Source organism: Daphnia carinata, chromosome 5 (assembly GCF_022539665.2).
Source record: "Daphnia carinata strain CSIRO-1 chromosome 5, CSIRO_AGI_Dcar_HiC_V3, whole genome shotgun sequence".
In the NCBI taxonomy this organism is placed as follows: Eukaryota; Metazoa; Arthropoda; class Branchiopoda; order Diplostraca; family Daphniidae; genus Daphnia; species Daphnia carinata.
In genome coordinates, this window is record NC_081335.1 from 2,445,991 (window position 1) to 2,459,931 (window position 13,941).

The 13,941-nt window shown below is 39.1% G+C and overlaps 1 protein-coding gene and 4 long non-coding RNA genes across 7 annotated transcripts in view; 3 read left to right on the forward strand and 2 right to left on the reverse strand.

Annotated features, from left to right (window-relative positions):
• LOC130696465 (dolichyl-diphosphooligosaccharide--protein glycosyltransferase subunit STT3B-like) overlaps positions 1-13,941 on the reverse strand; it is a 70,705-nt gene that overhangs the window by 52,873 nt on the left and 3,891 nt on the right. The window lies entirely within an intron of this gene.
• Positions 548-3,002, forward strand: LOC130696467 (uncharacterized). 2 transcript variants are annotated; one of them, XR_009002648.1, is made up of 8 exons: positions 548-629; positions 683-754; positions 813-951; positions 1,022-1,206; positions 1,266-1,367; positions 1,522-1,612; positions 1,713-1,865; positions 1,921-3,002. It is a non-coding gene; the product is annotated as an uncharacterized LOC130696467 (long non-coding RNA). The 2 variants fall into 2 exon arrangements; XR_009002647.1 differs by having other exon boundaries at positions 1,926-3,002.
• LOC130696468 (uncharacterized) lies at positions 3,405-4,626 on the forward strand. Of its 2 annotated transcripts, XR_009002650.1 has the most exons (4): positions 3,405-3,622; positions 3,768-3,930; positions 4,151-4,237; positions 4,296-4,626. It is a non-coding gene; the product is annotated as an uncharacterized LOC130696468 (long non-coding RNA). The 2 variants fall into 2 exon arrangements; XR_009002649.1 differs by having other exon boundaries at positions 3,405-3,930.
• LOC130696470 (uncharacterized) lies at positions 8,283-8,671 on the forward strand. Its single transcript, XR_009002652.2, has 3 exons — positions 8,283-8,355; positions 8,409-8,480; positions 8,539-8,671. It is a non-coding gene; the product is annotated as an uncharacterized LOC130696470 (long non-coding RNA).
• On the reverse strand, positions 11,864-12,925 carry LOC130696469 (uncharacterized). The gene is made up of 4 exons (XR_009002651.2): positions 12,708-12,925; positions 12,399-12,561; positions 12,092-12,178; positions 11,864-12,033 (listed from the first exon to the last, which is right to left on the reverse strand). It is a non-coding gene; the product is annotated as an uncharacterized LOC130696469 (long non-coding RNA).

Below are 13,941 nucleotides of genomic sequence, written 5' to 3' on the forward strand. Positions count from 1 at the left end.
ACAGCGCTAGTATGATACATCAAACATCTTTGATTATTCAAGAAACATAAACTCTATATAAAAACCAATTCTGTTTTTGTGTTCCATGAATAATTTTGAATCAGAATCATCTATAGTTATCTAGATTTAATGCTATTATTTTAATAGGTAAAAATTTTAAGCCCGACGATATAAGCCCGGCCTTATTTTTTAACCCAACTTCACCGTTTTTTACGTTTTATTCAACAACTGTGAGTCCCTCGAGAAAACAATCCTCATATTCGTGATGTCCGTTCAATTCTGCATTGAAACCATGTATTTAAAGCGAAATCTAAAATTTTGCCAAAATCGAAAAAGTAGGAAGGCGAAAAAACGGATTGCCATTTATGTATGGCAATATGGCAATCCGTATGGCAATCCGTTTTACATAAAAAAAAAAAAAAAAAAATGGCCGAAAAAAAAAAAAAATCGTACTTTTTTCTCTTTTTTCTACTCGTAGCCATCTATCAGTCAGTTTCGTTATTACAGGCATGTAAGCAATTTCAGTTAATAGTATCCCATTAGCAGTTATTTGAGTAGCGTGGCTGGAGAAAAACGCGTGGCTGGAGGATCAATTGAAAAATGGATAAGATAATAAAACAAAAAAATTGGTAAGTATAAACATTATTATATTGGTTTTCAATTATTAATTATTGTTTATTAGATCAAATTATGAAGCTGCAGGACCAATTATTGGAACAACACAAAATATTAGATAACAGCAAAGCTAAGGATGGTAAGGCCTAATACGTAATGATTCTATTTATTTTCTTTTATTCATTTGTGTTTTGTAGCTCAAATTTGAGTCTACAAGCTCAGCTAGGGGAAGAGAAAAAATTGGAACGGAACAGTTTCCAAACAGTGAAGGAGGTTTTTCAAAACTCATCCTTAACTGAACATGAGGATGAATTGGCATTAGGCGAACACAGTCAGGTACCTAAACTTTTCAAATAAGAATTCAAAATAAGTATAAAATTTTAACAAACAATTATTTATTGTTTAGTTATTCAGTCTACCACCTGACAGTGTGTTAAAGTTACATTCTGTTAGTGCTGCACTAAAAGAATTGTTAGTAATAAATCCATGCAGCGAAGGAAGTGAACACTTGTGGGACCATATTTGGGCTGAAAAATGGGTGTGGTATGGAAACCCAGAAATAGCACGAGTTCAACATAAAACATGAATAAGGTACTTTTGGTTTTTGTCTATCGAAAAAGTATTTTAATGCTATTATTGTGCATGCCCAGAATATAAGTGGGGGATCAAGTCAAGTCTGGAAGTGTTACAGGATGGAAGAGTGAGCCTACAGATGAAAAAACACTGAGAGTGCATTACCATTAAGGTGTGAGGTAAATTAATAGAGTAATGCAAATTGCCTAATGAGAAGTACCATCTTGTGTGAAAGAATCCTGTGTAACAGCAATCCTTTACAGTTCTGTCACAGCCTGAAGCCTAAATAATTCTGCTTCTTTTGCTAAAGAACAACTTTTCCTTTACATTCAGAGTGTTGGTGAAGCTGGGTACTTAAATGGCCCTTAAAGATGTTTCATTTCGTAGGCATTGCAGCGATGAACATCATACATGGACTGTTTAGGTATGAAAGGAATTTTTTTGAAAATTTTTGGAATTTATGAGAAAGCATTTCTCCTGCTTTTTGCCAATCATGTCTAACCTAAAAAAAAAATTTCCAATAGGAAAGGATTTTCAGCATAATGGGAACACAACTATCAACAATGCAACATTCTAGGGGTGCTATTTTATCATTCAAGAGCCTTATACAATGGGTTTCATCTGCAATTTGTATGGCCTTTCCCAAGCTTCTGGCAGAAGTTGAATCTATAACTCATGTAAGTCTCATGAGCAACAATTGAGATGCTTAATGGTGTTATTTTCTTTTCTCAGCATAGGTTAACAGTAACATTGGATCTGAAAAGATGCTTCGTTGGGGCAAGACACTGAATAAATTGTAATGATTGAATGGATGACATGACATTTCTATACTTAATTTGGATTCCCGAGACGGTATTTTATATTCAAAAAATTGAAGTGCATATCTGGGCTCCCTTCCTTTCCGTAGCCCCGTTTCCCCTTGACTCGTAATAAGCCCGTAGGGGGTCATGCCCCTACTGTACGGTATATATAAAAACAACATATACCGAGGTTTGGAGGGCTCAGGCCGGAAAGGGGACGTGGATGTCCGCTTAGTCCGATGATGTGTTCACGAGGGGCTCTTTGGCTACCCACAAATCTGAACTAAAGGTTAATCGCTCCTGTAAAAATGTTCCAAATCTTCAGCTCTTCTTCCGGCTTCTCTTAGCCAATCACCGGGTAATCTCCCCGGTGGGTTAACAAGGCAGTGTCTCCCCCTGCCTGGGTTGATGGCAACTTTTGAAAGGGCTATTGTGCCTTTTTAAAGTTGCAAAAATAATTCAAGTATGTGAGTTCACATACTTGAATTATTTTTTCTTTTATTTATATATTTATTATTTTATTTACAATACTACCTTAAGGTAGTATTGTGTATGATACATGTGAATAGTTTTCCCAAATTGTAGCTAAAAAATTTCTTAAGTTCACTACATATGCAGTTTTCCGTTACAATCAAAGATGAATTTAGCTTTTTCGATCGATTTGAAAATGTCTTATCTTATCACGGAGACCAACGTAAATCACAGAAACGTTCAATTGATTCGCTCTGTTTGTCTTCCGCTTTTCTGAACGTTGTCACTTTCATTAAAACCCGTAATATTTTGCATTGTCTCCCACATCTTAACATTCACTTTTTTGGCTAATTCAGCGCCTTTTAATTTTCCTTTGCCCGCAACCGTTTGATTGATTTAACCCATTTAAGAGATTTCTATGTCGACCGTTGTTTTCAAATTTTCTTCGCGAAATTGTCATCGACACTAACAGCAAACAGGCATACACATTAGCGTACTTATTATGTGCGCAGATGCTGTTGTGGATGTTATTGAAACATATTATACGGCTGCCAATTGACTATCTGGTGCTATGTGTATTTTTATAATTTTCCCATTTTGTATTATTCATTTTCAAATCGAAAGAGAACAATGTGGTGAGTTTGTGCGGCTCTTGATATGCAAAAACAGCAGGTAAGAAATGGTAATTCTAATTTTAGAGCAAAAATGTAGAATCGCTATCCTCGCCTAAAAAGCCGCAGCCTACAAGTACTAGTCACAGTTGTTGGGGTGGGGGACGTGAATTTTCGCTTTAGAAACAGAATGGACGTGTTCACAGCAGTATTTTTCACGCATTAAAAAGAAAGTGAATTCTTAAGAAAATTCGCGTCTTGATTCTAAATTAAAAAACAAGATGGCGCCGTTGTGCAATTTAATTTGTTCAGTTAGAACGCATAATAAGGGAAATCCGGCCGAATGTTTGTTAACTGTGTCAGCATACCACAGAAGATTCGAAAATCGTTATGCTATCGACGGTGAAGTGTTTTGATTGTTGTGTTTGAAAGTCAACCAGATTAAATAGATTTCTTATTAACGAGATCAGCTATGCCAGCTGTCAAAAACAAAGCCTGGCAGCATATTCTGGCTTTTGCGTTCAATCATGGGATAAGATTACTCATTTAAAGGTATAAGGCTTACCTTTTGATACTAGAATCCAATTAGTATGATTCTACTTTCAAGGAACAGCTCATGAAACTTTAGTTACAAAGTACAGAGGTTGTGACAGTGGCAAAAGTGTTATCATTTGAATATCTTCGTCTGATTTTGCAGCACTTTATCCATTCATCAACTATCAGTTCGGATCTGGCAAAGGTGGCTTGTACCTCTGTGTCGTGTGGCCAACAAAAATTACCACCGTTTCAGCAGTCTTCCTGCCATTCCTACCTAACCAACCAACACACATAGACATTGACCCCAAAACCATTTTCTTGTGGTATTTTAAGTTTCTTTCTTAGTCTAATATGACTTTTCTTTACATTTAATATCCTTTTATAAGACTGCCAAGTCTTTACTTTCTTCTTCGTAATTCCTGGCCCCACTATCTTTTTAGTCTACGAGTAACAGCTGTATGTCAAATAGCCATCTCTGTTATAGTTTCACCAACAATGTTTTATTTCCAAAAATTAACAGTTGGTTTTACTTCTGTCGTTTAGAGCTAGGGCATTTTCCTTTTCTGTCCCATGCAAAAAGACTTTCAAGATTCCGATCTCTGTGTATTAACTCTCTCAGGCCATCTAAAAGTAAGTTTCCATTTGCCCGTTCAAGTGTAATATTGTAATACCGTTGTTTGTTATTTAGGTAACGCAATGACAGCAAAATGAAAAAAAGTGATGGAATGCCGAATAGTAAATAAGCAGCGGCCTGTAGGAGATCATCGTGGAACATCGTGCAAAAGGTTGTTACATGGCCCGTCTTCGCCTCGTGGTCGCGCCGTCTTTGCCTCGCCCGTCGACCCGTCTTCGCCTCGTCCGTCGACCCGTCTTCGCCTCGTCCGTCGACCCGTCTTCGCCTCGCCCGTCGACCCGTCTTCGCCTCGTCCGTCGACCCGTCTTCGCCTCGTCCGTCGACCCGTCTTCGCCTCGCCCGTCGACCCGTCTTCGCCTCGCCCGTCGACCCGTCTTCGCCTCGCCCGTCGACCCGTCTTCGCCTCGTCCGTCGACCCGTCTTCGCCTCGTCCGTCGACCCGTCTTCGCCTCGTCCGTCGACCCATCTTCGATTCGCCCGTCGACCCGTCTTCGCCTCGCCCCGTCTTCGCCTCGCCAATCGCCTCGCCTGTCGCCCCGTCTTCGCCTTGCCCGTCGCGCCGTCATCGCTTCGTGGTCGCGTCGTCTTCGCCTCTCCTATCGCCCCTTCGTCACCTCGTGGTCGCCTCATCGTGGTATTGTTTTGTTTTATTTCGTATTATGTAATGCTAATCTAATTAACTCGTTGGCTGCCACCCACCCACCTTGATCCCCTTTTTTTTGTAGCTTGACAGGGACGGGCCGCGCTGTTCTGCTCCATGGTCTATCTGCCATGGGGTGGAGCAGCGCCACTGCCCAAGATTGGCCGAACGGCCCTTTAGGCAATGCACCACAGGGAATTCCCTTGAACGAGACGGCGATGTAGACCTGGGTTGTGCATTGCCGTAATGGTCTCATCGTCGTTTCAGCCCGGCCTACCCGGCCCCCTTGGTCGCTATCCCTTCGATAGCGACAGTAGCGACCGTAGAATATGGTGGCGTGGCAGCCAACGAGTTAGTTGTATGTATTTGTGTATGTATTGTATTTTGAATATTTTATTAAAATGTATGTAAAGTGGTGGATATGTGGGTGGAAGGAGGGACAATAAAACCTATTTTACACTTTTTACTTTTGTTTTTATCATTTAATTACACATTAGCCGACATGGGGATCGAACCCTAGTATTCTAGCATGTCAACCACGTGTTTTACCATTATTCCAACCATGAACTTGAAAGCCTATTACAAATTTTCCTTGTTACCTATGGACATTTACACTTAGAAAAAAATTGAAATGCAATGCTACAATTTTCTTTTCAACATTTATTCTGCTTCAAATATGCACATTAGTTGAGGTTTGAACCCAAGATATCTGGTGTCGCAGCTTAAGGCTATACCGCAGAGCTACGGACCTTATGAATACAATAGAATGATAAACGTATAGTTGTGAAAGACTGCATAAACATCCTAGGCGATAACATATGATATGCGATAATAAATTATTTTGATATATCTCGTGGCTCAATGTTAGAGCATCGGCGTTGCACGCTGAATGTCTGGGGTTCGATTCCCAAACGAGTAAAACAAAATACAAAATTGCTTCAGAAAATATCCAAATGTTACACGTTGTTCCTTAAATCTAAGGTTAAGAATTCAAAGAGTTTAATAAATAATACTTACAGATAAATGATAAACCAATGGAAACAATGCTTACCATCAAAGGTGACAACAACAAATGAAGCAAAGCAAAAAAAAAATTGATTAATGTCATGTGTGAACACAGATAACACAGACAATGAAAGAAACAAATTTTGCAAAAAAAATATTTTTTTTTTTTAATTTTATTGACAATTCTCTGCACATTACAATTATTTTTGCAACTTTAAAAAGGCACAGTAGCCCTTTCAAAAGTTGCCGTCAACCCAGGCAGGGGGAGACACTGCCTTGTTGACCCACCGGGGAGATTACCCGGTGATTGGCTAAGAGAAGCCGGAAGAAGAGCTGAAGATTTGGAACATTTTTACAGGAGCGATTAACCTTTAGTTCGGATTTGTGGGTAGCCACAGAGCCCTCCGTGAACACATCATCGGACTAAGCGGACATCCACGTCCCCTTTCCGGCCAGAGCCCTCCAAACCTCGGTATATGTTGTTTTTATATATACCGTACAGTAGGGGCATGACCCCCTACGGGCTTATTACGAGTCAAGGGGAAACGGGGCTACGGAAAGGAAGGGAGCCCAGATATGCACTTCAATTTTTTTAATATAAAATACCGTCTCGGGAATCCAAATTAAGTATAGAAATGTCATGCCATCCATTCAATCATTACAATTTATTCAGTGTCTTGCCCCAACGAAGCATCTTTTCAGATCCAATGTTACTGTTAACCTATGCTGAGAAAAGAAAATAACACCATTAAGCATCTCAATTGTTGCTCATGTAACTTACATGAGTTATAGATTCAACTTCTTCCAGAAGCTTGGGAAAGGCCATACAAATTGCAGATGAAACCCATTGTATAAGGCTCTTGAATGATAAAATAGCATCCCTAGAATGTTGCATTGTTGATAGTTGTGTTCCCAGTATGCTGAAAATTCTTTCCTATTGGATAAATTTTTTTTTTACATTAGACATGGTTGGCAAAAAGTAGGAGAAATGCTTTGTCATAAATTCAAAAAATTTTCAAGAAAATTCCTTCATACCTAAACAATCCATGTATGATGTTCATCGCTGCAATCCCAACGAAATGAAACATCTTAAGGGCCATTTAAGTACCCAGCTTCACCAACACTCTGAATGTAAAGGAAAAGTTGTTCTTTAGCAAGAGAAGCAGAATTATTTGAGGCTTCTAGCTATGACAGAACTATAAAGGATTGTTGTTACACAGGATTCATTCACACAAGATGGTACTTCTCATTAGACAATTTGCATACTCTATTACTTTACCTCATACCTTAATGGTAATGCACTTTCAGTATTTTTCAACTGTAGGCTCACTCTTCCATCCTGTAACACTTCGAGACTTGACTTGATCCCCCACTAAAATTCTGTCAATGCAAAATAATAGCATTAAAAATACTTTTTCGATAGACAAAAAACCGAAAAGTACCTAATTCATGTTTTATGTTGAACTCGTGCTATTTCTGGGTTTCCGTACCACACCCATTTTCAGCCCAAATACGGTCCCACAATTGTTCACTTCCTTCGCTGCATGGACTTATTACTAACAATTCTTTTAGTGCAGCACTTACAGAATTTAACTTTAACACACTGTCAGGTGGTAGACTGAATAACTAAACAATAAATAATTGTTTGTTAAAATTCTATACTTACCTTGAATTCTTATTTGAAAAGTTTAGGTACCTGACTGTGTTCACCTAATGCCAATTCATCCTCATGTTCAGTTAGGGATGAGTTTGAAAAACCTCCTTCACTGATTGGAAACTGTTCCATTCCAATTTGTTCTTTTCCCCTACCTGAGCTTGTAGACTCAAAATTAGAGCTACAAAACACAAATGAATAAAAGCAAATAAATAGAATCATTACGTATTAGGCCTTACCATCCTTAGTATTGCTGTTATCTAATATTTTGTGTTGTTCCAATAATTGGGCCTGCAGCTTCATAATTTGATCTAATAAACAATAATTAATAATTGAAAACCAATATAATAATCTTTATACTTACCATCCTTTTGTTGTATTATCTTATCCATTTTTCAATTGTTCCTCCAGCCACGAGTTTTTCTCCAGCTACGCGTTTTTCTCCAGCCACGCTACTCAATTAACTGCTAATGGGATACAATTAACTTTTGCTTACATGCCTGTAATAACGAAACCGACTGGTAGATGGCTACGGGTAGAAAAAAGAGAAAAAAGTGTGATTTTTTTTTTTTATGTAAAACGGATTGCCATAGTTTTACACAAAAAAAAAAATTTGCCAAAAAAAAAAAAAAAAAAATTACACTTTTTTCTTTTTTTCCGACACGTAGCCATCTACCGCTCAGACTCGTTATTACTGGCGTAGGTAATTCCAGTCCATTGGATGCCATTTGCAGTTAGTTCAGTAGCGTAGATGGAGATAACGTGTGGCTGAAGGAACAATTGAAAAATGGATAAGATAATACAACAAAAGGATGGTAAGTATAAAGATTATTATATTGGTTTTCAATTATTAATTATTGTTTATTAGATCAAATTATGAAGCTGCAGGCCCAATTATTGGAACAACACAAAATATTAGATAACAGCAATACTAAGGATGGTAAGGCCTAATACGTAATGATTCTATTTATTTGCTTTTATTCATTTGTGTTTTGTAGCTCTAATTTTGAGTCTACAAGCTCAGGTAGGGGAAAAGAACAAATTGGAATGGAACAGTTTCCAATCAGTGAAGGAGGTTTTTCAAACTCATCCCTAACTGAACATGAGGATGAATTGGCATTAGGTGAACACAGTCAGGTACCTAAACTTTTCAAATAAGAATTCAAGGTAAGTATAGAATTTTAACAAACAATTATTTATTGTTTAGTTATTCAGTCTACCACCTGACAGTGTGTTAAAGTTAAATTCTGTAAGTGCTGCACTAAAAGAATTGTTAGTAATAAGTCCATGCAGCGAAGGAAGTGAACAATTGTGGGACCGTATTTGGGCTGAAAATGGGTGTGGTACGGAAACCCAGAAATAGCACGAGTTCAACATAAAACATGAATTAGGTACTTTTCGGTTTTTTGTCTATCGAAAAAGTATTTTTAATGCTATTATTTTGCATTGACAGAATTTTAGTGGGGGATCAAGTCAAGTCTCGAAGTGTTACAGGATGGAAGAGTGAGCCTACAGTTGAAAAATACTGAAAGTGCATTACCATTAAGGTATGAGGTAAAGTAATAGAGTATGCAAATTGTCTAATGAGAAGTACCATCTTGTGTGAATGAATCCTGTGTAACAACAATCCTTTATAGTTCTGTCATAGCTAGAAGCCTCAAATAATTCTGCTTCTCTTGCTAAAGAACAACTTTTCCTTTACATTCAGAGTGTTGGTGAAGCTGGGTACTTAAATGGCCCTTAAGATGTTTCATTTCGTTGGGATTGCAGCGATGAACATCATACATGGATTGTTTAGGTATGAAGGAATTTTCTTGAAAATTTTTTGAATTTATGACAAAGCATTTCTCCTACTTTTTGCCAACCATGTCTAATGTAAAAAAAAAATTTATCCAATAGGAAAGAATTTTCAGCATACTGGGAACACAACTATCAACAATGCAACATTCTAGGGATGCTATTTTATCATTCAAGAGCCTTATACAATGGGTTTCATCTGCAATTTGTATGGCCTTTCCCAAGCTTCTGGAAGAAGTTGAATCTATAACTCATGTAAGTTACATGAGCAACAATTGAGATGCTTAATGGTGTTATTTTCTTTTCTCAGCATAGGTTAACAGTAACATTGGATCTGAAAAGATGCTTCGTTGGGGCAAGACACTGAATAAATTGTAATGATTGAATGGATGGCATGACATTTCTATACTTAATTTGGATTCCCGAGACGGTATTTTATATTAAAAAAATTGAAGTGCATATCTGGGCTCCCTTCCTTTCCGTAGCCCCGTTTCCCCTTGACTCGTAATAAGCCCGTAGGGGGTCATGCCCCTACTGTACGGTATATATAAAAACAACATATACCGAGGTTTGGAGGGCTCTGGCCGGAAAGGGGACGTGGATGTCCGCTTAGTCCGATGATGTGTTCACGGAGGGCTCTGTGGCTACCCACAAATCCGAACTAAAGGTTAATCGCTCCTGTAAAAATGTTCCAAATCTTCAGCTCTTCTTCCGGCTTCTCTTAGCCAATCACCGGGTAATCTCCCCGGTGGGTCAACAAGGCAGTGTCTCCCCCTGCCTGGGTTGACGGCAACTTTTGAAAGGGCTACTGTGCCTTTTTAAAGTTGCAAAAATAATTGTAATGTGCAGAGAATTGTCAATAAAATTTAAAAAAAAAATATTTTTTTTGCAAAATTTGTTTCTTTCATTGTCTGTGTTATCTGTGTTCACACATGACTTTAATCAATTTTTTTTTTTGCTTTGCTTCATTTGTTGTTGTCACCTTTGATGGTAAGCATTGTTTCCATTGGTTTATCATTTATCTGTAAGTATTGTTTATTAAACTCTTTGAATTCTTTACTTTAGATTTAAGGAACAACGTGTAACATTTGGATATTTTCTGAAGCAATTTTGTATTTTGTTTTACTCGTTTGGGAATCGAACCCCAGACATTCAGCGTGCAACGCCGATGCTCTAACATTGAGCCACGAGATATATCAAAATAATTTATTATCGCATATCATATGTTATCGCCTAGGATGTTTATGCAGTCTTTCACAACTATACGTTTATCATTCTATTGTATTCATAAGGTCCGTAGCTCTGCGGTATAGCCTTAAGCTGCGACACCAGATATCTTGGGTTCAAACCTCAACTAATGTGCATATTTGAAGCAGAATAAATGTTGAAAAGAAAATTGTAGCATTGCATTTCAATTTTTTTCTAAGTGTAAATGTCCATAGGTAACAAGGAAAATTTGTAATAGGCTTTCAAGTTCATGGTTGGAATAATGGTAAAACACGTGGTTGACATGCTAGAATACTAGGGTTCGATCCCCATGTCGGCTAATGTGTAATTAAATGATAAAAACAAAAGTAAAAAGTGTAAAATAGGTTTTATTGTCCCTCCTTCCACCCACATATCCACCACTTTACATACATTTTAATAAAATATTCAAAATACAATACATACACAAATACATACAACTAACTCGTTGGCTGCCACGCCACCATATTCTACGGTCGCTACTGTCGCTATCGAAGGGATAGCGACCAAGGGGGCCGGGTAGGCCGGGCTGAAACGACGATGAGACCATTACGGCAATGCACAACCCAGGTCTACATCGCCGTCTCGTTCAAGGGAATTCCCTGTGGTGCATTGCCTAAAGGGCCGTTCGGCCAATCTTGGGCAGTGGCGCTGCTCCACCCCATGGCAGATAGACCATGGAGCAGAACAGCGCGGCCCGTCCCTGTCAAGCTACAAAAAAAAGGGGATCAAGGTGGGTGGGTGGCAGCCAACGAGTTAATTAGATTAGCATTACATAATACGAAATAAAACAAAACAATACCACGATGAGGCGACCACGAGGTGACGAAGGGGCGATAGGAGAGGCGAAGACGACGCGACCACGAAGCGATGACGGCGCGACGGGCAAGGCGAAGACGGGGCGACAGGCGAGGCGATTGGCGAGGCGAAGACGGGGCGAGGCGAAGACGGGTCGACGGGCGAATCGAAGATGGGTCGACGGGCGAGGCGAAGACGGGTCGACGGGCGAATCGAAGATGGGTCGACGGACGAGGCGAAGACGGGTCGACGGACGAGGCGAAGACGGGTCGACGGGCGAGGCGAAGACGGGTCGACGGGCGAGGCGAAGACGGGTCGACGGGCGAGGCGAAGACGGGTCGACGGACGAGGCGAAGACGGGTCGACGGGCGAGGCGAAGACGGGTCGACGGACGAGGCGAAGACGGGTCGACGGGCGAGGCGAAGACGGGTCGACGGACGAGGCGAAGACGGGTCGACGGACGAGGCGAAGACGGGTCGACGGACGAGGCGAAGACGGGTCGACGGGCGAGGCAAAGACGGCGCGACCACGAGGCGAAGACGGGCCATGTAACAACCTTTTGCACGATGTTCCACGATGATCTCCTACAGGCCGCTGCTTATTTACTATTCGGCATTCCATCACTTTTTTTCATTTTGCTGTCATTGCGTTACCTAAATAACAAACAACGGTATTACAATATTACACTTGAACGGGCAAATGGAAACTTACTTTTAGATGGCCTGAGAGAGTTAATACACAGAGATCGGAATCTTGAAAGTCTTTTTGCATGGGACAGAAAAGGAAAATGCCCTAGCTCTAAACGACAGAAGTAAAACCAACTGTTAATTTTTGGAAATAAAACATTGTTGGTGAAACTATAACAGAGATGGCTATTTGACATACAGCTGTTACTCGTAGACTAAAAAGATAGTGGGGCCAGGAATTACGAAGAAGAAAGTAAAGACTTGGCAGTCTTATAAAAGGATATTAAATGTAAAGAAAAGTCATATTAGACTAAGAAAGAAACTTAAAATACCACAAGAAAATGGTTTTGGGGTCAATGTCTATGTGTGTTGGTTGGTTAGGTAGGAATGGCAGGAAGACTGCTGAAACGGTGGTAATTTTTGTTGGCCACACGACACAGAGGTACAAGCCACCTTTGCCAGATCCGAACTGATAGTTGATGAATGGATAAAGTGCTGCAAAATCAGGACGAAGATATTCAAATGATAACACTTTTGCCACTGTCACAACCTCTGTACTTTGTAACTAAAGTTTCATGAGCTGTTCCTTGAAAGTAGAATCATACTAATTGGATTCTAGTATCAAAAGGTAAGCCTTATACCTTTAAATGAGTAATCTTATCCCATGATTGAACGCAAAAGCCAGAATATGCTGCCAGGCTTTGTTTTTGACAGCTGGCATAGCTGATCTCGTTAATAAGAAATCTATTTAATCTGGTTGACTTTCAAACACAACAATCAAAACACTTCACCGTCGATAGCATAACGATTTTCGAATCTTCTGTGGTATGCTGACACAGTTAACAAACATTCGGCCGGATTTCCCTTATTATGCGTTCTAACTGAACAAATTAAATTGCACAACGGCGCCATCTTGTTTTTTAATTTAGAATCAAGACGCGAATTTTCTTAAGAATTCACTTTCTTTTTAATGCGTGAAAAATACTGCTGTGAACACGTCCATTCTGTTTCTAAAGCGAAAATTCACGTCCCCCACCCCAACAACTGTGACTAGTACTTGTAGGCTGCGGCTTTTTAGGCGAGGATAGCGATTCTACATTTTTGCTCTAAAATTAGAATTACCATTTCTTACCTGCTGTTTTTGCATATCAAGAGCCGCACAAACTCACCACATTGTTCTCTTTCGATTTGAAAATGAATAATACAAAATGGGAAAATTATAAAAATACACATAGCACCAGATAGTCAATTGGCAGCCGTATAATATGTTTCAATAACATCCACAACAGCATCTGCGCACATAATAAGTACGCTAATGTGTATGCCTGTTTGCTGTTAGTGTCGATGACAATTTCGCGAAGAAAATTTGAAAACAACGGTCGACATAGAAATCTCTTAAATGGGTTAAATCAATCAAACGGTTGCGGGCAAAGGAAAATTAAAAGGCGCTGAATTAGCCAAAAAAGTGAATGTTAAGATGTGGGAGACAATGCAAAATATTACGGGTTTTAATGAAAGTGACAACGTTCAGAATAGCGGAAGACAAACAGAGCGAATCAATTGAACGTTTCTGTGATTTACGTTGGTCTCCGTGATAAGATAAGACATTTTCAAATCGATCGAAAAAGCTAAATTCATCTTTGATTGTAACGGAAAACTGCATATGTAGCGAACTTAAGAAATTTTTTAGCTACAATTTGGGAAAACTATTCACATCTATCATACACAATACTACCTTAAGGTAGTATTGTAAATAAAATAATAAATATATAAATAAAAGAAAAAATAATTCAAGTATGTGAACTCACATACTTGAATTATTTTTGCAACTTTAAAAAGGCACAATAGCCCTTACTATTACAATACCCCAACTAT